General features: G+C 38.2%; 1 protein-coding gene and 1 long non-coding RNA gene across 2 annotated transcripts in view; both read left to right on the forward strand.

The window, feature by feature from the left end:
* Positions 1 to 24,684, forward strand: part of LOC118700245 (uncharacterized) — a 171,780-nt gene that overhangs the window by 50,340 nt on the left and 96,756 nt on the right. The window lies entirely within an intron of this gene.
* On the forward strand, positions 266 to 18,800 carry LOC118700256 (uncharacterized). The gene is made up of 3 exons (XR_004982254.2): positions 266 to 311; positions 17,572 to 17,751; positions 18,142 to 18,800. It is a non-coding gene; the product is annotated as an uncharacterized LOC118700256 (long non-coding RNA).

The raw sequence follows: 24,684 nt of genomic DNA on the forward strand, positions 1-24,684 counted from the left end.
GCCAAATGGAAATGAGAAGTTTCCACGGGAGGGAAGGTGTAAAGCAGGAAAGCAATGGTACATGTGATGACAGGAGAAAATCTGGGCTGCAGTGAAAAGGAACAGAACAGAGTCAGAATCTCTATTCGGAAAAAGTCTGAGGAGATGCCAAGAAATATAACCTGGATTTTGAGAAAGCAGAATGAGCCCTGTAATGCTGTGAGCCCTATATAATGTCAGGTAATTTTTTTCCCCTGCATTCTTCTAAACCTTCTGTAGAAGGAAGGAACCTTCTACCATGGATCTCTCATGTCTTTCTTTCTTGGAAGGTGGTGAGTAAATTTTATCAGTTGCATCAATGCAGCCTGAGTTTGCACAACAGTGATGTGGGATGTGAACCTCTGGTGGGATTTGATAAAAATTGCCCTGGCTGGGTAATGAGAAAGAGGGCTGGAAATGACTGAGTTTAGTTTTATCCTGACCAAAAGCACTCAGGAATTTACTGAAGCAGTCATTACTTGTGGAACGTTCTCTATTCACTGTGTGGTCACTGCTTTCAGTGCAATTATTATTTCCAGCCATTACCTGGGAATGAATGAAGAGGATTAATTGCTGTTGTCCTTTAAAAGTTTCAACTGTGCTCAAAATTCTTTCGTGACTCTTGGCAGACAGGGAATGTTTGGCTTTTCAATGGGTTTGAGATGCATCCATATCTGTTAGCAAATGATCATCACCCCTACTGCTTCTTGATTTTAAAATGCATACAGCTCTCAGCCTGAGACTCCTTTGGTTAAGAACAGGAGTGATTTACCAAGTGTCTACGGCTTGGACTGCTCATCTTGCCCAATGACATGAGATACATGTGCTGCTTTTGACAGAACAGCGTGACATTTTTCTGAACAAACTCAACCGCTGCTTTGCCTGGCCATGTGCATATTTGGATTATTTTTGTGCCAACAATGGAAAATATTTTTGCCTTAATGACAGATTTTATTTTTTATTTCTGCTGCCTCTAGTTACGAAATTCTCCAGAGAACCCTTTACATGAGGCAAAACTGATTCTCAGAAAATATATCAGAAATACCAAAGTAAGGAGAATGCATAATCTAGTGTATGAAAAAGATAAAATACCTTATCTACTTTGTGTCATATTCTGGCAATCAAATTATTGCACTTGCAGTATCCATCTCTGTCAGTAGGATGGGTCACTGGCCTCTGCATTAAAAGCTCAGTTTAGCAAAATCATCACTATTTCTCAAAAAAAAAAGTTATGATCTCATTGAAGTCATGTAGGACAAATGAGATCACTGTTTTTTCAGGGAATTATTTGTCTCTCCCTCTTGGTGTGATGTTGCCCCTTTTGAAGAAATGTATCTTAAATACAGTTTATTTTCTTTCTCTTTAAACTTGCTGTTATGGCATATGCTTGCATCCCAGACACTCTTCATTAAACATTCCTGTGCTGATGCACAAGCATCATTACTCCCAGAAGAGTGGAGAAGTTTTAACTACCTCAAACATCACAGCAATTAAGGAGATCCAGAAAAGCTTTTCATTTTGAACATCAAGTCTCATTATTCATATGCAATCAGCAAACCAGGTCACTGTTGCATTTATCCAACCAAGTTCTTGTCAAAGGGTGGGAAGGAAACTTGGAAAGGCTGAACTTGGGGCTCAGGAATCTGCTCCCAGCCTGCCTTCTGCTCCAAGTCAAGCTTGAACACCAGACAGTCACTGGTTACCCTTCAAAAGGAAGGTCAAGCTAATTAGTGGAGAGGATCTATAGAAGCATTTTATAACAACCAAATTAATACGAAATGAGTTCACAATGATTCATATTATTACTGAACAATTAAAAATGACAGGGCCATTATTTTAAGTCTTGGTCCAGTTTACAGCTACCTATCCCACACCAGGAGATGTGCTGCTGAGCTAAAAATACATTTCATCATTGGGAGCAAGGAATCTTGGGAGGAGTGGTATTTAAACCATCAGATATTTATGTGCAGCAAAAAGTGAAGCTCAATAAGTTTTCTGCCCTTTGTAGTTTTCTGCCCTTTCTAACAGATAAACTTGAAAATCCTAACCCCAGGCTCTTCTGTATAAGTCTCTTACAACTGAAATTTATTTATTGATTTTTGTTGTTTCTCACCAAACTGGGAATAGTAAAAATTTCATGGTTTGCATTTAAAGTCTGAATACATTGGACTTCAGCTCCTAGCCACTGAATCTGGTTTGATAACCAGAGATAATTAGTAGCTTACATATTTAAAACAGATTTAGTGAAATCAGCAATGTAAAAAACATTCAATAGAAATTTATCTATTTTTCAGACAATTTTTTTGTTTTCTTGGGTCTGCTTGTTCATTTGTTTGTTTGTTCCATAAGGGATAACAGATTTTGTAAGAAATTGAGAACCACATCATATATTTCTCTTCAATGCAACATAACTCAGTAATTCTAAGTTATATTCTATTCCATTGCAGGTTCAGACTTTGACAATTTTTTGCAGCTCTGAATAATAATTTTAAATACAATTCTGGTGTCTCTTTCTAAAGAACACCTTTATTCTTTCAGGCAGGTGGAAGGTTAGTGCAGCCTGCCTGAACAGCAGATGGCCAGCAGCAAAGCTTTTCCCTGCTGACATGATTATAAAGGGAGCACACTGCTATGAAAGTGAGTTTGCTACTGCTCATAATCATAATCTACTGATTGATTTATAAAGCTCCACCTGAACATTTGCAGAATTTTACATCAAAGACATTTTTTCTTTCATATAAAAATACAGGAATTATTCTGAAAAAAGCATGATCCTGCAACACAGACCTTCCAAAGCATCCAAAGTCAAATCTCAAATGTTCCTGGTTTCCATCAGTAAAAATTTTTATTTTTCAGTAATACCTATCATGAAGCTGCCATTAGTTTTACCAGTTCTGATACTGATTTTCATGGCATTTTAAATAAAACTGAAACATTGTCCTCTAATTTTGCTTCTCTCAAGTAGGAGGACTAAAAACCATATGATTGTACATGTGAAAAAATTATGTTCAACTCTCAGTCACCCATTGTCCTTTCTCAGGTTGCTGTTATGTGACGTGGTATTTTGTTACCATGGAATATCTCACACTGGAAGGGACACAGAAGGATCAAGTCCAGTTCTGTGCTCCTCACAGGAGCACCTAAAGTTAAGCAGCATGACTGGAGCATTGTCTGGATGCCCCCTGAATTCTGACAGGCTTGATGCCTATTATATTATAGAATATATATTTTAATGTAATTTGCATCAATGTATACTACAGGCCGATCTCTAAGTCTGACCTAATTGTCAAATATGGTACTAAGAATCTTCTGACCTATTATAAGAAACATTTTGCAGATGTTTCCCACAAAAATTTAAAGGCAATGTTAGAGATTCCAATAAAGCTTATTCATAGCAGCTATGTCTCATATTTAATTTCATATTCTTCTAAAGCACCAAGTGCCCTGGCCTATTCTGTTTTCTTAGGAGTCTGTGGAACACTATATTATTTATAAAATGTAATTAATTTTCGTTCAATCTATCCATTCATGGTGGCTTAAAAGAAAAAGCTATAATCCACCTTACTGCTTTTGTTGCATGCTCACTATTTACATTTTTGTGTAAAATCTCATTATTCAGACTGCTAATGAATAACTTTGAAGTGTTTTGTGTCTCGTTAGCAATGCTGCTCATTATGCAGGGTATGGTGACTAATGGAAAGCCTTTGCCTCACAGCTCTAGGTGATGGAGATTTTTTTTTATCATAAGCTACTGTTCAGACATGAAATGATTATAGAAGTAACAATAAATAATTAAAAACTTAATTACAATTTCCTTTCAAGGACTGTCACCACTTTGCTGGTGTTTAGGTTTTGTTGCGATGCTGAATGCAGGTGTTCCCTTCTAAATGCACATAGTCTGGTATGACAAATATCAACTCCAAAAATGATACATTTATATCAGTGACACAAAGTAAACAAGGGGGAGAAACCTCTGACAAAGGTTTTGAAAATGCTACAGTCCCTAATCCTTTAGATCAACACAGGCCAATTGCCTCAAAGTGGGAATCCTAACCCTAATAATGTTTCCTTTAAACCAAATAATGCTCCAGATCGCCTCAAGATATGGAAAACTTGCATTCCTTACATTAAAAAACATAATATTATATTTTTTCTTTTTCTGCATGGAAAAATACATCCCAACAAGGTGATCTATGCAATAGTACTAATAAAGGGAAAACCTCAGCCCAAGCAGAAATAGATACAGTTCCACATGGTCTTCATCAGAAGTCATGTGTATGATTTCTTCACACCAGATAAATAAGGAATCCAGTGGGGCCATAATAAATGCTCTGGAAAAAAACATCATGATTTGCTTTTCCCAAAAGGTCAACCATGACTTCCTTATCCATCAAGTCTGTAATAGATTATGAAAATAAGAATTTCCAGTCGGGTTTCACGGCGTTTAGTGCATTATCCAGGGTTTCATCTCTGTGATAGAGAGCATTCAATTTTGCTAAAGTATCTCTAATTTCCATCATTAGGAACAGCTCCTTTTTAAGAAAAGAGGTGAATTCAATTTTGTTTTGCTTGTTTGTTACATATTGTAGTTTTTGATTAATAGCTACTTTACGCACAAAACATTCAGTGCTGTCCCTCTACAAAAATTGCATCATTAAATGTTAAAAATCATGGTCCCTGGAAGAATTTGTCCACTTGTATTTTATGAACTATTTCCTGAGTTAAAATGAAAAACAGGGTTAAGCTGTCAAAGAAAAATGAAAGACATCTTGAAAAGACACAGAACTAAAAGGAGCCTATTTTTAGTTTAAAGGAAGTACAAATGTACCACACTTGAATCATTATCCTCATCAGGATGACAGGTGATGCCAGGATAATAAATAAAGTCTCTGATTAGAAATGAAATTGCTATGACAGAATCCAAAGGCCACAAAGCCTTCAGATTCCCCTCTCTGTCCTCTGCATACATTCTTCCTCTTCCTCCACAATAAACTGTCTATTGATTCTAATTCGAGGAATACACGGCAGGGAAGAATCTGCAAAGATCAACATGAGAAAACAAAGCAAACAAAAATAAGACATACAGCTGTCAGTATAAAATTTTCTAGCCACAAAGTGAGCCTAAGGAGGAGACACCAACTGTACCAGTGAGAACACAGGAAAGCCTTTTGGCAACAGTTGGTTCTGGTTTACCAAAAGACCAAAGTGAGAAGATTGCCACTCTGTGCTACAGATCTCCACTCTAAATCAGGAAATGCAATAATAACTTCAAACACACACTGCAGATTCCCTTCTCAGTAAAGGAGAGCAGCCCTGCTGCTATGCTGCTACTACAGCCACAAAAGGAGCTACCCATGTAGGTCCCATTTTCAGGAAGCAAAATGCAATTGCAGGGATATTCCAATAGCAGCAAGCCCAAGCAAATGTGTCTCAAATTATTCTTCCTTGGCTGTGTTGTTTATGACTAAACTGCATCACAAGTAGCAGTAAGTGCACTTCGAACAATCATGTGACATTTAATTAATTAACAATAACCATTGTTTACATGTAAATCAGGTACTCATTAGAGAATTAGAAAATCATTTCTTTTGAAGTGGGATTATTTTTATCCATTTGACTGATAAACTTAACTCTTCCTTATATTACTCTTTGCCATCTAAATTAGTATCAGTAGGATTTGATATGACCACAAAACACAGATTGCTGCAGAAGCTGAGAACAGAGACCACCTTCTTATTTAAACTGAAGTAAGTGAAAATACTTCTTCCGTTTCTCAGATTTTGCCTTCAGGAAACACAAATCTGCAAGTTCCAATGGGCTAGATGAGATTGAAAGTATATTGAGCATCTTTGACCTAAGGTGTGGGCTTTTCCACCTATACTGCAGGGTGGCTTTGCTTATTAATTGCATTTACAGCCCTTTGTAAATGTGTTTGAGGATTGCTCATTTCCACAGTCTAGGGCTGGAGAAATGAAATCACAATAAACTGATCTTTTGTGCCTCACCAATCCATAATGACAAACCACAGAAGTCCTTGTACTACTGGAATGCACCAAGGACAGTCCTGAGCACTCAGCCAGGCTGCAGCATGGTTTAAATGGCTGCCGTGGTAAGATCTTTGTGCGTTCCTTTATTTTCCTAATAGAGACTCCTATAATATCTGAAGCTAATTTGTCATAACATACTTGTCTTCTGTCTCAGTGTGTCTTACAGTACCCTCTTCTCTCCTAAGTATTTACACAAGTAATGATTTGAGGGGCAGAAGGAGGCAGAGATTTTCCAATGCCTTTCTTCTCTGCCTGGGTTACAGTTTCAGCCAGCAAAGCAAGGCTTGTAACAAAGAAAATTCATATGAATTCAGTTCCATTGTACTCCACCTATCAAAGCTCAGGTCCCAAAAAAATTCAACCTAATTTTTAAATATTCTCTTCAAAGCTCACAAAGCTCAGGGTGCAACTTTCTTCATTCCTCAGTTCTCAGAGTAATAAAATTCAGTGATATTTATTGGCTCGCCTGGAGCTGCTCAACTTTTTCTGCTTTGGTTGCTGTGGGACTTGATATTTAAAAAGTTTTCATTGACTTGAGTGCAGAGTTGTTACCTTTACTGGCAATAGCAATCTACAGCCAAATTTATATAGCTATGATGGTAATTTCAATAGCTAGCCTGTTTTCTCAGTTTCATAATATTACTCTGTTATTAAACTTTTATAGCAGAAACTCTTAAATAAGTATCTCCAGCATTTCTACACACCTTAGAAAAATGGCTCTCATAACAGGATACTCAATACTGTCACCTATCAGAATGTGGCATTATTATTTCTGCTTGGTTCTGTTCTATTTTGCTCTTTCTTTGTACATTTACTTATTCTACAGCTACACAAAATATTATTATTACCACCCCTCCCAATGTTGTGAATCTAGGCATTCAGTCCAACACCACATCATGTTGCTCCTTTCATGACCTGCCCATTAGAATGTAATTTGCTGTGCAATGCTGGTAAGAACATTAAGAGTTAATAATTTGTCCAGCTCTCTTTAACAGCCTAAAAATATGGATCGTACAGATATGACTTCTGTGCACTTGTTGACTGCTGAAAAAAAAAAATGAATTATTGTCCTTAACGCATAGGACTTACAAAGGAATTGGAATTAAGGGAGGAATCTGACTTGGACCTGAGGCCACTGCCCTTTGTGTTCAATGATTTGGTTTGATTTTGCACTGGATGTCTAAGAGTCAGGAGCCCAATGGTGGCAGCTGAGCCAGCGGCTTTTTTTTCAGCTGACTGGGTTAACAGCATGTGTATTTTTTTTTTATTTCAAAAAATGAGGCTAAAGCACTCCTATTTTGTAGCCAACCTGCAGAAGAAGACCATGTCCAGGAGCAGCAGAGATTCCCAGGCAGCAAACTGAGAGCCAGTGCCTTCCCACAAAGGTGTACTTGGCACACATGTGTCATTCTGTGCACTGCTGGCTGCGTTAATTTGCTGTGACTTTGCAGCCCCCTATTACAAAGACATTCTACTTTTCACACGACATCCACTTTAAATTAGTGGAGAGCAGGTCTCTGAAACTTGGAACGTTTCCCAGACAAAACACAATGCACAAAGCTGTAACTTGTTCAAGAAATGATAGCAGAAGTTAGAATATGCTCCTGATGAAGCTGTAAACTTCAGCTGGTAGACTTCTCAAAATAAGGCTCAATGCTCCTGCTTAGTGATGAGTGGGGTGAAAAGCACTTGCATCTGTTGTATTGTGCAGAAATAACATCAACTTCAGAGAGGAAGCTCTTAACCTGTTTGCTTTTGCTGGAATGAAAATACCAATTCAGCAATTGATATTTTGGAAACAAGTCTCCAGTAATCATAATATTTTATTGGATGCCAGATGGCCTGGCCTGCTCTCCTAGTCTGTGCATCAGAATAACTAAATGCTTGTATTTCTTTACGTGTCCTTTTAGGGGTGAAAATGAATATATGAACTCATGAAAATCAGAAGCTCTGAGATGAAACCTCAGTCCTGCTGAACTCATGGACAATTCTGCCATTGATTCAGCACTGTTACATTTTCATCGCTGCTACATCCCAGAGTTGAAAATACATCTGGTTTATTTTGACAATGGCATTTCCAGACAGATAGATTGTTTCCTCATATTATTGCTTCAACAGACAATCTTTAGGAACAGAGAGTGCTCTAAAAATCATTTTACGACAGTAGGCAAAGGCATGTCCAAAGTGGCAAAATCCATCTTTTTTGGACTATTATTTTGAGTGACATATTTTATAATGCTTTCTTTGTTAACCTGTCAACATACATACTGCATTCCTCCTATTTACAGGTCAGTACCTATGCAATATACAATTGATAACCTGTAAAAAAACCAGGTGCTTTAAAAGCTTCCTGAAACAAAAGTTGCATTTCAAATGTTTCTCTTGACAATTTCTTGCAAATGAGCATCATAATCCACTCATCTGAAAAAAATGTAGTGTTTTGGAGGTGTTTAGAAATGTACCCAGATTTCACCTAAATTTTATGTTCCCTAAAGACTGGGGCAATGAAAATAAATGTGAGCATTTCATAGGCAGTCAGCAGAGTAAGAAATGTCTTTGAAAACTCCTTGCTGTCTGTTTACTGTAGAATACTCTGGAAATTCCTAGACTTTAGGAAGAGAAAGTCAGCTACCTACATTAGTTAAAAAGGTTCTTTCTTCAGTACCTTCAGTAAACCAGTACATCTTTCTTCTTCTTTGAATTAATGTAGTGACAGTAACCACTAAATGGGTACCAATTTCTAGTGGTAAATTGCTGTTGGGTTTAATTTCAGCCAAGCCCACCTTTCCTCAGTGTAATTTCATTGGCCTGAAGAGATGCACCTTTCCCTCACCTTGTATATGGCACAAAGACTGTGTGGAATTATTTCTAGATCAGAATGGTCTTACCCGTGGTTCCTGTCTGCCAGGACATGTTTGGACTCACAGCGTGTGACACGTGCCAAAACACAAAGACCTCCACCAGACCAGTGCTCCCAGTGCAGCGCTAACCATTATCCAGGGTGTGCCTGTGAAAAGCAAATGCTCCTGACACTGCGCTCTTTCCAAACAACAAACATTTTAATGCTGATTCCAAAGGGACTGGAAACTGGACTAAGGAATTATGCAATGAACTGCTGTCATTTTTGCCTATTCTTTCAGCTAACAAGACAGTGCTAGAGAAGGATTGTGCACATTTTCTTGTCGTGCTGCACTGTTACCATCTGGGTTGTGGTGCTGATGTAGCACTGAAGATGAGCTGAAGAGTGACTGCTGGATATTTATAAAGAATTCTGCGGCTAACTTTGCTCTAAATTGGGCATGTAATGAATGCATTACTGCAAAGCAGGGAAATAACACCTATTAGAGGCTAGACATGAATCATCACAATGGAAAATCATTTTTTAAGCTGCAGTATTTTCTCTGTTATTGCTTTGCTTTAAACTTTAGTGAAAAGCAATTACTTTATTCTTTCTCTTTACTTTTATTGCTGGTGATTCTTATGCTAATTTTTCCTTCTATGTTTGATTTGATTTTGAAAAGGCTTTTAGAATTGAAGATTAAATTGAATTGGTGATACTGCCCTACCATCTTCACCTCCTACCTTTCTTATCCTCTACCCTCACTCTGGGTTATCAAGAATTCTTAAGAAATCAGACTGAGCAAACCAAAGCTATCACATTTTAAAATGTTTATTGTTCTAAATAAAGTAGACAAATCAGCATCCTCTAGTCATCAAAATAATAAAAGTTGGGGGGGGTTATATTCAGCTTATTAATTATTTAGTAGTTTCAAGAAACAAAAGTTCCCTGCATTTGAAGTGTTACCTAGTTGAATTTTTCCCCTCAAAGAATCACACATCTCCTGCAATTAAGTGAAATATATGGTCACTTGTGGTACCTTGTTTGTTCTATGCCAGTGACTTAGGTCTGTATAAAACATGTAAATCTTCCCCTTACAGTGAATTTAGTCAACAGAATGTGCTGTTTTTCAGAGGCATCAATAATTGCTTCAAGTAAACAAAAGAACCTGAAAATTAACAACTTACCTTTGTATCCACAAACCTAGAGGTAATTGTTTGATCATCCTTTTTTTCTTAGGCTACAGTATTTTAGAAAAAAAAGGATGCTTATTTATTATCACAAGTCACTGTCAAGACACAGAACTAGTGAAGATTCACTTTGTTGAACACTTAGAGCAGAAATTAAGGAAAGAGCTGTCCAAGGTCCCCTGTGATCAAATGGGAGACAAACTCTAAGTGCAAATCTAGAAAATCATCTGTATTTGTGATCTTTGCATTAGTTAGAGTTAGGTGAGATTAAACTTCAGCTTCCTTTTAACCAAGTGAATTCATCAGTAGCATTCCTGGAAGAAATCTGCATAGTGTGCCTACAATGACTGCAAGGGTGCTTTCAATTTCCTTACCTCAGGAAGATCAAATGATGCAGAACCAGAAATGGAAATTATTCTTTCCCTAATGCTGGATCAAACATAAAGGCAATATTTTTTAGAAACCATAAAATGTTACAAGCAAGTAATGAAATTCCTTCCTGCAGGCTTGGGGGCAATCTTTGATGTAAGCAAACCTGAAAATGTATGAAAAAAAAAAACTTTGAAAAAGGCTCCTTGTTTTTCTCCCCTTTCCTGAACTCTGCCCTAAGACACCATGTTCTATTTACAGCTGTAATGTCAGCAAACACTGGGCTTTCATTCAATTTATTTTGGAAAATTTAGAACAAAAAACATATTCAGACTCCTTGCATAGGCCTCAGGCAATTGTGTCTATTTCATTATTTCAGAGCAGACATTGCAGGTTAGCTGGAAAATTGCAGTAAAAATGATTGTCCCAGTCACAAAGGTGGCAGTACCATATCTTTTCTTTCTTTCCAAACAAACCCAGGTGATTTAAAAACATTAAAAAAATCCTTTAAAATTATTTACCTAACAAAGTCCAGGGACATAGGTAAGGCTTTAATTTTTTATGCCTCTGAAAGCTCAGAAAATACAGCAATACCCACACAACAGCCGTGGGGAAAAAGAGAAATATGCACTTAACATTTCAAGAACTTCTGTCGAGTAAAAATCAGACAGTATTTTTTTCATTTCTATTAACAGAAATTGCTTTAAATCCTCACTGCTAGTTTTAAGATCAAATAAAAGACATTGTGACTGCCGATGAGCCAGGAGATGAATGATTTAAAATAACTTGCTATTCTTACTGCTGATATAATGAATTTCAGCATGTTACATGGAATAACTAATTCCCAGCTTGTCTGGCCTAACAAATGAGTCACAGTTTTAGAAAACAGGAGAGTCATTTAAAGCTGTGATTCTGACTTAATGGTTCTTAAACTGATGAAACCCTGAGCATTGAGCAGTGGTGCTCAATGCATTGTCACATGTATTGAATCCACACAGACCTACTGAAATCCTATGTTTAAAGTCACACTAAAGCAGGCATTGCAGCAGGTAAGGAGTTAATGTGCAAAACATTAAGAGCCCTACAATTCCTTTCTGTCAACAACACACAGGCTGTCCCTCTGAAACCTTCCAGGTGTAAATAGCAGGTCTGACAGGAAGGGGAATGCAGCCCAGGCATCTCGCACTGCCTCTTCTGTGCGCTTGAAGTCTTTGAAGGCTGGAGGCTGTACAGAGAACTGGCAGAGATTACAGGACAATTTTTCAAAGGCATGAAGAGTTCTGAGGGACCCAGCTCCTCTTCCAAATCCAGGAGTGCTGGACACCTAATTAGCAAGGGTACTTTGAACAACTCCCCCTCCTTCTCTTTTATGCAAGTTCCTTGCTATAGAAACTGTACTGAAATAGAAATCTAATTGGGAAACATTGTGACCAGGAAACAGAGCTGAGGAAGTGGATTAACTGCACATATCAGTACAAAAACTTTTTCTCAGGGACGTTTATTGCGCTTTCTGGTTGAAATCACAATCAGCATCTTCACCAGTGCGCAAATCCTTTTATTTTTCTCCTTGAATTTCAAGATTTGGACTCTGAAGATACCTTGTGTGTTATTTTTCAGCAATATTACTTTGCTTACTGTTATGTTGATATCAGTGTTGTTTTCACGAAATAATACAAAGGCCCAGATCTGTGATTAGAGGGCAGGACATGTTCAGCTTGTCTGTGCTAGGCCTGATGAAATCCTTCTTTGATGGGCACAAGTCCTGCCTGATTTGACATTACAAGGTAGCAGCTACAAGCAGGTGGATGATCACTGCATTCCCACCACCCTCCCTTCTCTCCCAGGTTTGTACTAAGGTCAAGGAATGATTGGCCAACCACAAAATTGCATCTCCATTACCTTTCAAAACGTAAACTCAAGCGCCAGCTAAAAGCAGTGTGAACTGGGAGCTGGAAGCTGGCAATAGGAGAATGGAGAACCCAAAGATGGTTTGGTGAGACCTGTTGTGTGTGTGTCTGCATTATTGTGTTACCTGCAGTAATAAACCGATCCTCTCCAGAGTTTTACATACTGCTGGCCTTGGAACAGTCATTTTTTCATTTCCATTATTATTTTCCTAACCATTCTCCTGGGCTATTTCCTACATGACATTGCAGGTGATTACTCCAAAGCAATGCATGTTGTGTGCCATCTAAGTCAGCTAGGACCACTACAATAAATCATTTGAGTCTAACTTCTCAAAGTTTTCCTCATTTTCAGGTCAGGTACTCCCTTACTGAGGCTCTGATTTCTGAAGTGACCTATATCCTTGGTGACAGTACATCTTTGTATAACCACTTAAAATTGCTGAAAATATTTTATTTCTATTATTTCGTGCTCTCCTGATAAATGAGGATCAGCAGGTCACCTGACAGTAAGGAGGCTTGCAAAGCATTACATCCTTTTATTGTCATATGCTTTGAGAAAGGACTCTATTTTCTCCCTTGGGGAGTGGAAATTGAATAGAAGTGAAAACAGATCAGGCACATGGACTACAGAATGGTTATTAGGAGTTTAGAAATGGTTATGCACAAGTAGAATATTTCAGAAAAGAACCAGGAATGGTCATTCTCATGGAAATGATTAGAGGATTAAGGCTGTTTTGATGAGAAGGACAGAGGCCACAGCGGCACGTATGACTCCACAGCAGAAGAAGCTGTTACAGCCACACCAGAGGTGCTGGCAGCTGAGAGCAGAGATGGGCCTTCACATCTCCTTGGCAATAGGTATTTCTCTTGCCAGAAATCATTTTGATCCTTCATCCAAGAGAAACTTTACTTCTTTCCCTTAAACATAATTCTGCTTTTTGTCATTCTGCCAGCTGATTCAAAGTCTCTGGCTTAGTGCCTCAATATGACACATTTTCAACTTGCCAAAAAGAAAACTCCTCTATAGATCCATTTTGGCAAATAGTTACCGTCATGAAGCAGGAAAATCAAGGTTTGACATATGTAACTGATTTTAATCAATGCATTAGACTCTAATATTGATAAATTGGCCAGGAATGGCTCCAACAGTGACTCCTGCCACACTGCCTGTGTAACAATTAGCTTAATGACACGAATTACTGTGATTCAGCATGCCAATTTCCCCTTTGTCTTGGCAAAAAGAAAACGAAGTAGGCAATATCTAAACCTTTGTTAAATAACTTTAAAACTTCTGAAATGCTTTAAAATACTTTTTGTTTACATTCCATACAATTCTTCCTCTCATCACTTAAATATTGTACAACAATTAATTAGGACGTCTTTCATAAGGGGAGTCATCCTGAAATTATTCCTTTCATCCAGCTAAGTTTTCCTTGCTTTACATCATTGTTTTCTCACAGAAACATTTGAAGATATAGAAATGTCAGTAGCATAATCCAGCATGGATTTATTAATTTCTTTCACTTGGAATCTATTTTCACACCATGAGTTATGGTTCTGATGGCAATCTTGCATCTTTCAATGCATGCAACTAATTGTACCCTATGAAACAGGTAAGTATGTCAAAGTCATCTTACCTTTTAGATTATTTTTTAAAAGAATAATTGAAATTAAAAGGGTACTGGCTTGCCAAAAAGGCTTTTATCTTTAACAGAAGGATTGAATATGTGAAATCTGGAGGGAAATGCTTGCAGATCCCAGCATTTCCAACACAAGCATAATTCTGATATGTGTAACTCTCACACTTAGGAAGGTCCCTACTACTGAGTGTGATATCTCACCAATGCATTATCAGCACAAAGCCTTCAGGGCAGGCTTCAACAGCTCCTTTGCCTTACACAGGCAGCAGAATTTTGATCAGTGAATTCCATTAGGAATTACTTGTCATGGTGATATGCAGCTAGATTTCATTTACCATCATTTTATTACAGCCTCCTGCAGCTCAGATCCTTTTGTTATAGTTCTGTATGCTGCTACATTTTGCCTTGTAAGCTGGAGGGTAGCCGAGTGTACTCCCCACAATCCATTAATGGAGTGAAACTTCTGTTTCTCCCACTCCACATTAGTGAGGGAAAAACGCCTGGCACGTGCACTCTCCGCAATACAATAGATGTTAATGGGTCTAATTTAAGAATACTTCTTGCCAGGAGGAAGAAAAAGGAAAAAAACTGAACTGCTTTGTATAAGTTTGGTTTCTTACAAAAATTCTGTTCAAGAACTGAACCAGTAAAACAGCAAACACATGGAAAGTAGATCCAAAGGAACAGGGGCTCAGATCTGGATCCATTTTTACTTACACCAAGTGTTTATGCAGCCAAGGCACTTAAGCAGCTGCTGTTAGAGACAAACATCTATCAGACTAACACAGGCCAAGTTCTCTGTTTCTCACATAAGATGTTTAGCTTTAGACAGAGGGAAGAGGTGGTGTCTGTCACTTCTTTATGCTGAGAAGGTTTGAGGATCTGCACTATGCTGCTATACAGGCCAATTTTTCAGAACATGTCAGATGGCAAAACTCAATCTCCTAATATTAGTGACCAATTCTGAACTGTAAAAATGCTCAGACCATCAAGAACTAAGACCTTTCAGTTGAGGCAAGCAAAAAGAATTCAAATACTTTCCTTTTCTACACTTGCAATTGGATTTTGGTGTTCCAACTAAAAGAAAACACTGTTCTCTGATGTGCTATGCACAGAGACTACAATTTATAACTTCAATGCCTATAAATAGTTTGTCTTGTCATCCTTCCAGTTTCCCCTCTCCCTCCACTCTCAATGAAAACAGTACTTACAGGAGCTAAGCCAGGAGTCTTTCCAGGAGCCTTTTCAATCCATTAATTTACCTTTCTGATGTGAGGCTGTGGTCTAGGTCCAACATGGCAGGTCAGGGTGGTACTTGAGGAAATAGAAGAGAAATACACTGAGAAGAATGATTCTCTGCAAATGGCAATCCTCAGAAGGAAGACAGTGTTTCATCTGTGAAATAATAAGCCAATTAACACATGGAGAACATGTGGAAATGTGTAGGAGTAATTTAAACAAACAAGGGAATGGTAGAGCAAACACACAGCCCCTAAGGTGAAGGCTTTAGCTGAGATAAACCACTTATGGCGTACTCTGCACTCCTTGCAACGAAACAAAGATAAACTCAGGCACCCTGCACTTTCCAGATCTTATTACTAAACTCAAAACCACTGAAATTCATCAGTCACTCACTTGAACCAGTTTTGAATGAGACCCTTAAGGAGAAAAAGTGTATCCATGAGGATATTCCCCACCTTCAAGCAGTTTGAACATCTGCCTTGACAGAGAGCGTAACCCATCCAATCACCCATGCAACGCTGTACATGAATAATTATCAGTTTATGCTGATAATTAGAGTCCCAGAGAGTCCCTGCTCTGGCCTCTGGTAATGACACTGTCAGCAAGCAGAGCTCATCTGTCACTCCCCAGCCCTGTCTGCAGGTTGGGGAATAAGAGTTTTGCTTACCTCTCCTGGAGTTACTGGAGAAGTACAGAGCACATCTGCAGCATTATTTAAATTAAAACTGTTGGCTCCCAAACTCCACTTTTTAGGTAGTGAGAAAAGTTGAAGAGTTGAACAGGATGTATCTTTGGCACCCTGAATATTTCTCCTTCAAGTGTTTCTGTCATTCTCAATCATTAACACAGACCTACTTGAATACAGAGCTGTTTAAATACTTTTAAATGTTAGTCGCTGTCTTTTCTCTGTTAGCTTTTGGGAATGTAGGAAAGAACAGGAGAACAAAGATTTCATCCCCTCAAATACTACAGGCTTGAAACACCGCACGAACCTCCTGATACACTCACTTCAGCTAAGATGGTCTCCTCTGTTTACTTGCCAGAATATTGTGTTCAGCTTTACATTTTATATTTCACACTGTCATAACAGAGTGAGATTTTTATTTGTGCTTGGCCTGTAAAAGTATATAGAGATCATACTTTGATATTATTTTCTCCTCATATTTCACTGAAATCTCAGCAGCCAGCTTCCTGGCACTGAGCACATTACCTATGAAGCTCAGTGTACCTTCTAACAATCTCTTACTCCAAAGCTTACACTTCCAGCCATAACTCAAACTTGCTTTTTTCCCTGCGGTGCTCTCCCTCTGCAGATTATGGAAGTCGAGTTCTATTAGAGGATTAAAGCATTGATAATACTTATTTACATCTGCATTGATATAATTTCTGGGCAGCTTTACTGAGAACACAGAAAAGTACCTTTTGATCAAAAGGAACACTCAGGAAATGAACTTTGAAGGGCTGTGGAGTTATTTGGTGCCATTATTCCTAATCTGTGAGATGCAGGAAGGTTTCTACTTTCAGATTTCTACAAGTAAAATCAGTTAAAAGTACTACTTGGCATTTTTGGGTTTTTAGGACCTAAGTTCATCCTGATCAGCATTTGCCAGTAACAAGAACCCATCTGAGAAAATATCAAGGTCAATCACAACACACAAAGGAGGGACTTCCCACAGACAAGAATTTAAAATCACACTTCTCCTGAGAATCCCAGAAATCGTGGGTCTCCTAGAAAATATTACTGACTACTTTCCCTTGATTTTACTTTTGCTTACCACACATTCCCTGGTCAATCACTCACTGACATGTCAGATTTGATACATCAAGTCTGTCAACACTGCTCACACGACACAGAAATCTGGAACAAGTATTCCCTTGGTAACCTCAGGAATAAAGGGAAAACTTGCAGTTTAACCATCTCAGCAATACCCCACGAGCTTTTCTGTCTTTGCTGTACTCAGTGAGCCTCAGACCACCATTGAAACAACACTGGGTACTTCTGGGAGGCCATAACACCTTCTTGTTTCTGCTAAGGATCTAATCATGTGTATAGAAAAGGTCATTAAAAATCCCTACTGTGGTAAATGAGAATCACTTGATTAGTTTGGTAAGGCTCCATTGCCTCAATTTGGTTTTCTTAACATTCAATACTACAACACTGAATTTTATTGTTTTCCCCTAGTTCGTTTCCAACTTAAGCTGTTTAAAAACTGGCATTAAAAAAATTAATAAATTTCCAGAAATTGCTCTCAGGGCTCAAAAAGGAAGCACAGACAGTATTTGCTCTCCATCACAAGCCATATTTGTCTTCCTGTCCAGGATGCTATCCAGAATAAAGGAGGGTGGTCAGAAAGGGAAGAAGGACAGCAACTCCATACTAAAGGAAAATTACAATGCAAAAGGAGGGAAAGGCAACAGATGGAGACAACTGCTATTATAGATCTACACTGCTTCCTCTACTCTAAAAGAATATTTATTGACCATCTGCTGGCTAAAAAGGTGAGCATTTCCTTCAGAACCTAAAAGGAAGAGGAAAAAAATTAAATGGGTTTTTCCCAGTGCTCCAAAACCAACATGAAGCACACATTGAAGTTTATTTCTTTTGTTCCTTCCTTTTTTCCCTACTTTTTCAGTGAGGAGCAAAAATGGACCTACCTGGCTTTGCCCATTAGAGTTATCACACACCTATCATTTTAGGGCAAATAATGCATTTCAGCCGTTATAGGAGCAAAGGAATAAATGAAAGAATCCATCTTACTCAAAGCAACACCAACCAAGATAGTGTTGACTTAACCCTTGTTTTCAGTATGAAATTCAGCCTGAAGAAACTCGGTTTATAAAGACAAACACTAATGAAACACAAACCCATTATTTGAATCTTTCCTCCAGGAGGATGAAGCCCGGCTGAATTTGTACCTCCTTGGATACCAGCCCAGCCTCTGATTTTGTACTTCCAGAGCTGGGGAGGAGAAGCAAAGGTATGGAAGAAAATTGCTACCCAGTTTAATTGGGATTTCATCAACTGCAACTGCTTACCACCTATGCCTGTTACCATTCTCCAATGTCTCACTGGCTGCTCTGGGGAGGATCAAGTATCACAGGCATTGGGAAAATGGTTTCCCTGGCTCAAAACCTGGAAACATCCAAGAAAAGGTTTCACTAAAGTTCTCGGAATACTTTCGCCCACCTAAGTAACTTATGATTTGGAGGGAGTTCTACTCAGACTGAGCTACTGATACTCAGATAATGAGCTACAGAATACATACAGATACTGATACATACTGATACTCTGATAATGAGCTACAGAATACATACAGATACTGATACATACTGATACTCAGATAATGAGCTACAGAATACATACAGATACTGATACATACTGATACTCTGATAATGAGCTACAGAACACATACAGACACTGATACATACTGATACTCTGATAATGAGCTACAGAATACATACAGATACTGATACATACTGATACTCAGATAATGAGCTACAGAATACATACAGATACTGATACATACTGATACTCTGATAATGAGCTACAGAATAATACAGATACTGATACATACTGATACTCTGATAATGAGCTACAGAATAATACAGATACTGATACATACTGATACTCTGATAATGAGCTACAGAATACATACAGATACTGATACATACTGATACTCTGATAATGAGCTACAGAATACATACAGATACTGATACTCAGATAATGAGCTACAGAGTAATACAGATCAGAGCTGCTCAATGGAACTGGAAGGAAAATCAAGAGCTTCAGCGACCTGAATCCCTGAAAGTCCTTTTTCTACTGAGAATACCACCTCAAGACTGAAAAACTGTCCAGAAGGAAATGAAGACCTAAAACCATCTGCAAATAATATTCTGATTTTTCAAGCCTCTGTGACATTTCTGCATGACTACATTTTAGGAATCTTTGTTGAAAGTCACTTTTTGGCTACAACATCTTGTAGTGGCCTCAGTCTCACACAATATTAATTATTTAAATAGAAGCTCAACAAAGTGATTTACCTGCCATTAAAAGTCAAGTCCATGCAAAATGAGCTTCTCAACTGCTCATCCTGGCCTTTCAGGTGTAAAACACAAGACAAATAGAGAATATAGAACCAATTCCAGCATAACATGAAAAAACAGATTTCTTAAAACATTTTTGTATGTATAAAATGCATGCACTTCTGCAAAGTGACACAATAACATCTACAGAAAAAAATAGACACCTGGTTATGTTAATTAGGTGAGAGTGACATAAAACCAAACAGGTTTGGGTTTTTCCTTTCAAATTCACCCATAGGTCTTCCACAGCTTGTGAGAAATTATTCAGGGAAATAGCAGATGTTTCAAATGGTTAGTCTGTTATTACAGTTCAAAGAGCAATAATCTTTATTAGATGATTTTCAAGACACCAGTAGAGCTGCATTAGGAATATTTCAAAATACAATATTGGTATACTGTCAGTGATTTTCATTTTATAGAGACCATTTTCTGTATTTGCATCATCTGCATCATTTGCAATGCTAACACTGCTTGTTCACAAATTAATACAAAATTGCCTATTTGCTTCCAGCTAACTACCCAGATAATGTGATGAACATGGATCATCACTGGATGTGAAAGATATTTAAAAATATTTTGATAATTTCTACTCATCCACAAAAACAGATTAACAACTCTAGAATATAATTCATTCTATCAACTTCAGAAATAATGGAAATATGTATAGCCTTACAAAATCATTCTCTGTAAATGGAATTAAAACAATTTAATGGAATTAAAAGGATTGGAAAATTTCTCCGAACCTTTAGTAGCTTCTTCTGTCATTTCGAGAATACCTTGATACGGAAGTGAGTTCTGATTCTTGGAATTATATCAGAATAAGCAAGATAAAATTAAAACAGAATAAGCAAGATGAGATTAGAAAGATTTTTAGACTGAATATTACTTAGACTTTTTTCTATTATTGCAAAATAATGAAAAGAATAATGCATGTGCTTAGATTGATGACACAACACATTCTCTGGACAATAAACCTCAGTAAGGAATCAAAGAAAAGTTATCAAGATGAAAATTCAGATCTAAAAAGTTAACACACTGGAAAGCAGAAACAGATTCCATTAAGTGGCAAATACTGTTTTGCAACTCCCTGATTTCATATTCTGATTTCGAGAAATGAAATGATCCCATTCCAAATCCAGACACTTGTGCTGGAATAAGTACTGATTCCTGAGAAAACCCTAACTGTTCATGAGCACTGAACACTGGCAAGAGATTTTTTTTTTAATGAGTAACATTGAAAATAAACTCAGGTGAGTGTGTGCATACTTAGATAAGGAAATATTTCAAAGTGCTTTTCTTAAAGCCAAGTGGTTGCAAAATATCAGCATTGTGAATTAATTTATTGATTCCTATCTCAGATGTGACATCTTGAGAAAGATTTAAGAGATAAATAAATTTTGATATCAAACTTAGTTTTCCATGACCTTAAATTAAGGTGAGGGTTAACTTCAATAATTCACTAAAGAATTGATTGAGTGATCATTATAACATAGCTTGAGAATATCTGTCTAGCTGAAAGTTGCCATGTTAGTACACTACATAACTTTTTAAACACTAACCTACTGCCTTATTGTCTTTTGAGTTTTAGAACAAAAGGTGAATTCATTAATGTGTGACAGACAGCTGATCCTTCTCACAACTGATGGTCCTCTTGGCACAGGCTAATATCAGGGGAAGAGAACTGGAACATGCAGACCATGACACACAGCAGGAAACAGCACAAAGCAAGGCTCAATCACTCCAGCAATAGTTCCAGCACACTTTGTATAGTTTAGGTACCACAGAGGACAATTTCTTGTCTGTCAAGTCCTTATTGGAGAGAATAGAAAGGAAGAACAGGCTGCTCACTTATCCAAGTGATGGATTATCCGGTGCTGTCTACAGTACCTGCTACACCTTTCCTTCTATCTATCTTGAGGGGCTGTAAATGTCCCTGCTAAATCCTGTGATCCACTGTTAGGGCCTACATAGGGCACAAAGGAAGAAGGATGATGGTTTTCCGGATGGAAGCTCATCATCTACCTCCAAGCGGACTGTGATGTTAGTAGTGAACAAATTTCTTCTTGCTCCCATGCCTTTCATAAGCAATTAGCTTTTACTCTTGAAAATGAGAGCATGCTCCTTATTTCAGTTTACATAACTTCAAGTGTTGATTATCGGTTATAAAATTGCCCTTTTTAAATATTACACATAACTATTTCATACTATAAACTTCTGCAGCTCTGATTTCAACAGACAGATGTTGAGTTACGGAGCATCCTATTTATTTTTAGATGTTGTAGCTTTATTTTTGAAAATTTCAGTCTTGCATTTAAGGATCAAATAGGTCTATCTGTGTCTATGTCAGTATTAGTGGCATAAGAACAGCAGGTCAGCTCTTAGCTAACAGAGGGATAATTTCTATAGTCCTGCCACTGCAGAAATCTGGAAAACACAAGTGTACTGCTGCTCTGAATCGTCTCTGATTGTGTTCCCAAATCACAGAACCTTACCTGAGCACCATCAGACTGCTCTACAGCTCCTTTAAGCCCTGTCTGTACACAAATATTTTCAGCTGGCTGCTACCATACAGGGCAGAGCACTGGGTTCCACCGTGTGAGCTAAGTTGATAGGGCTGTTTGCACGCCAACGTGCATGGGCAGGGATGGCAGGAGCCTCCTCTCTCAAAGTCAGCAAATCCAGACTAATTTACAGCAGACAGGAGCTGCTTCTTAACAAACTTAGCTGCTTATTTACCTAATTTATTTGTCAAAGACTCAATAACTCTATCTGCTGAAAATCAAAGTGCACATCTAAGCATAACAGAACAACTCATTGTTTTTACAGTCGAGATGCCAGATTCAGCAAGATCCAGAATAGGATGTTTGTTAATTAAATACCTGCGCATATGGCTGATTTATGCTTCTCAAGCAACTCCTGTAGCCCAGCTACTGTGACTGTCATGAGATATATAATTGTGCAATTTATCTGGCTAGATTAAAATCATGAGGTCATAGCACATCAAAGACAGCTTTATACTTACGCTGTGGGTCTGCACAGCAGAGACAGACAATAGAATTTCACTAACTCTTATTCAATTAAATAAAGGAGAAAGAAAAACAAGTGGAGCTGCTGTAAGGCTATCAATCCCACTTGACTTAGAGAACTGTCAAGTTGAGTCAGATTCAGTGCTAAGCACATCAGAACTTGCTGAGAATCAATTTGGCTCACTGGCATCCCAACGGGCAGAACAATCTGTGTGAACTCTCCTGTTGAGAAGACACTGCCCAACCCCCTGTAAAATACTATTTTTCAGAGTATAAGACACCTAAGCAATTTATATAATTAGAAGTATTTTAATAATCTGTTCCTCAGCTAGAAGGACCTACAGTCAAAATGTCAACTTCAATCTTATTCCAGTAGCAGGCATCTTCTTAAAAAAGATTCTACCTACACTTCTACAGCAATCAATTTGTTTCTGAAGGGAAAGAAAGAGGTAGGGAGATTATTTTAATCACACAAAGACTACATGAGATTTTGTTACAGGTCTTGAGCTTACCTCTGAAATCTAATTCAGCAGACAGATACATGCCAGTAATGACCATGAGCAATCACAATCTAGAGAGGACGAACATTTACAGCGAATGAAGAAAGCCAAGTAAACCTTAGCTCAGCCTCACAGGGTCACTGGTGAAATGGGACTGTCTCACCCCAGTAACTTGCAGAATATTTACCCTGGGTGTTCCCCCAGTGCAGCTGTGTTTGTGCCATTATTGCTATCCCTGCATCCCCTTGCAAAGGCTCCTTTCAGCTGCTCTCCACAGTTTATGAGAGTTACTAAGGAGTGTCCATGATCTGTCCTACAGGGAACGGCTCATCAGGCACAGGCAGCCCAGGAGAAAAACACAGCCAGGTGAGGTGGCCTCTGTAGGCTCAGGCAGAGCTGGAGCATGGCTAAGAGCAAATGACAGCAACAGGCTGCTGGCTATTTTCAGGTGCCACTCTGTAACACCTTTGCCCTTTCTCTCGCTGGAGACAAAGGGTTCACTGCAGAGGGTGAAAATAAACGAAAATTTGCATGTTCTGATACAAAAATCTCCAGATTCTCTCAGCAGTGCTTGTATATTTTACATTATGATGACAGAAAATTTCTATCTCAGAGTTCAGAGGCCATGGCAGCCCTAGGCAGAGACAATTCATTCCATCACTGACACTAATAACACCTGCCCATGTCAGGAAGAGCTGTAAAAGACCTTGCTGAAACTCTGAGGGGCATTAACACTTGGTAATGGCAGAAATTTGAGCTCTGTGACAAGGGGACAGTATAATATATTCTATCCAGCCATACACTATATTCTATCCAGCCAATCCATCTGAATGCTGGTGTTTCTCAAAGCACAGTTCCCTTCCTCCAAAAAAGAAGTGAAAAGTTCATAGACCTTCGAGATTGTGGCTTCAAATAAAAGAGTGTGGATTAGATTGCGGTCATTTTGGGATAAACTGCCCAGAATCATACATTCTGGGGACAACCCACCTGCTCAGTGGTACCGGTGCTCTTGTCAGCTCCTCTGCTAATAGCAGCGCTACCTCTGACAAGAATGGCAACGAAACAGCAGGGGCTGCTTCATTATGTGGTTTTGTGTTTTGGTGGTTTGGAAACAGAACTCTACCTGCTCTCAGTTAAGAGGGAAAATTGAAATGGCAACTTTGAGCAGATCTAGACCAAAACTGAAAGGAGTAGAAATCTAAAGTTGCTGTGAAACAGTAATCCTGTTCCTTCCATTGGCTTTATTTTTCAGATCAATAAGATCTGTGGAAACAGCAAGAACAAACTTCCACATCATCCTGTCATAGGGCTGGGTAGAGTTGCAAGTTTCCACGTCATGTTCTTGTCCCCATGCTGAACAGAACAGAGTTTACCAGTGTCAACAGGAAATCACATTGAGAAGCCAAAGAAAATAACCCACTAAGCCATACCTACTCCTGAAATTTGAGATCTTTATATAAATGTTTCTGTAATATGTCATATTTACAGGGCAAACAAATTGTTTGCTTGTTTTCAATCATATTATGCTTGGCTTTTGCTATTAATTAGCACAAGCAGTTGATAAATATAAAGATAACATTCACAAAGCCTCTAAGGGAAAGATTTCAGGAGAGACTCCTGCAATTATTACACACTGATATTACAGAGTACATCCCACACACCCCTGTACAGTAGATTGGGAAACTTAATTTGCCATTCCTCTGGATCAGTGGAACACTGCTCTCTGAATGAGGATTGGCATAAGGAGAATATTACCACTAAGTGCTACCATGCAGACACGATTTCGCCTGAGAGCCTTTGCAACTTACCCAACCTACACAGAT

Source organism: Molothrus ater, chromosome 4 (assembly GCF_012460135.2).
Source record: "Molothrus ater isolate BHLD 08-10-18 breed brown headed cowbird chromosome 4, BPBGC_Mater_1.1, whole genome shotgun sequence".
In the NCBI taxonomy this organism is placed as follows: Eukaryota; Metazoa; Chordata; class Aves; order Passeriformes; family Icteridae; genus Molothrus; species Molothrus ater.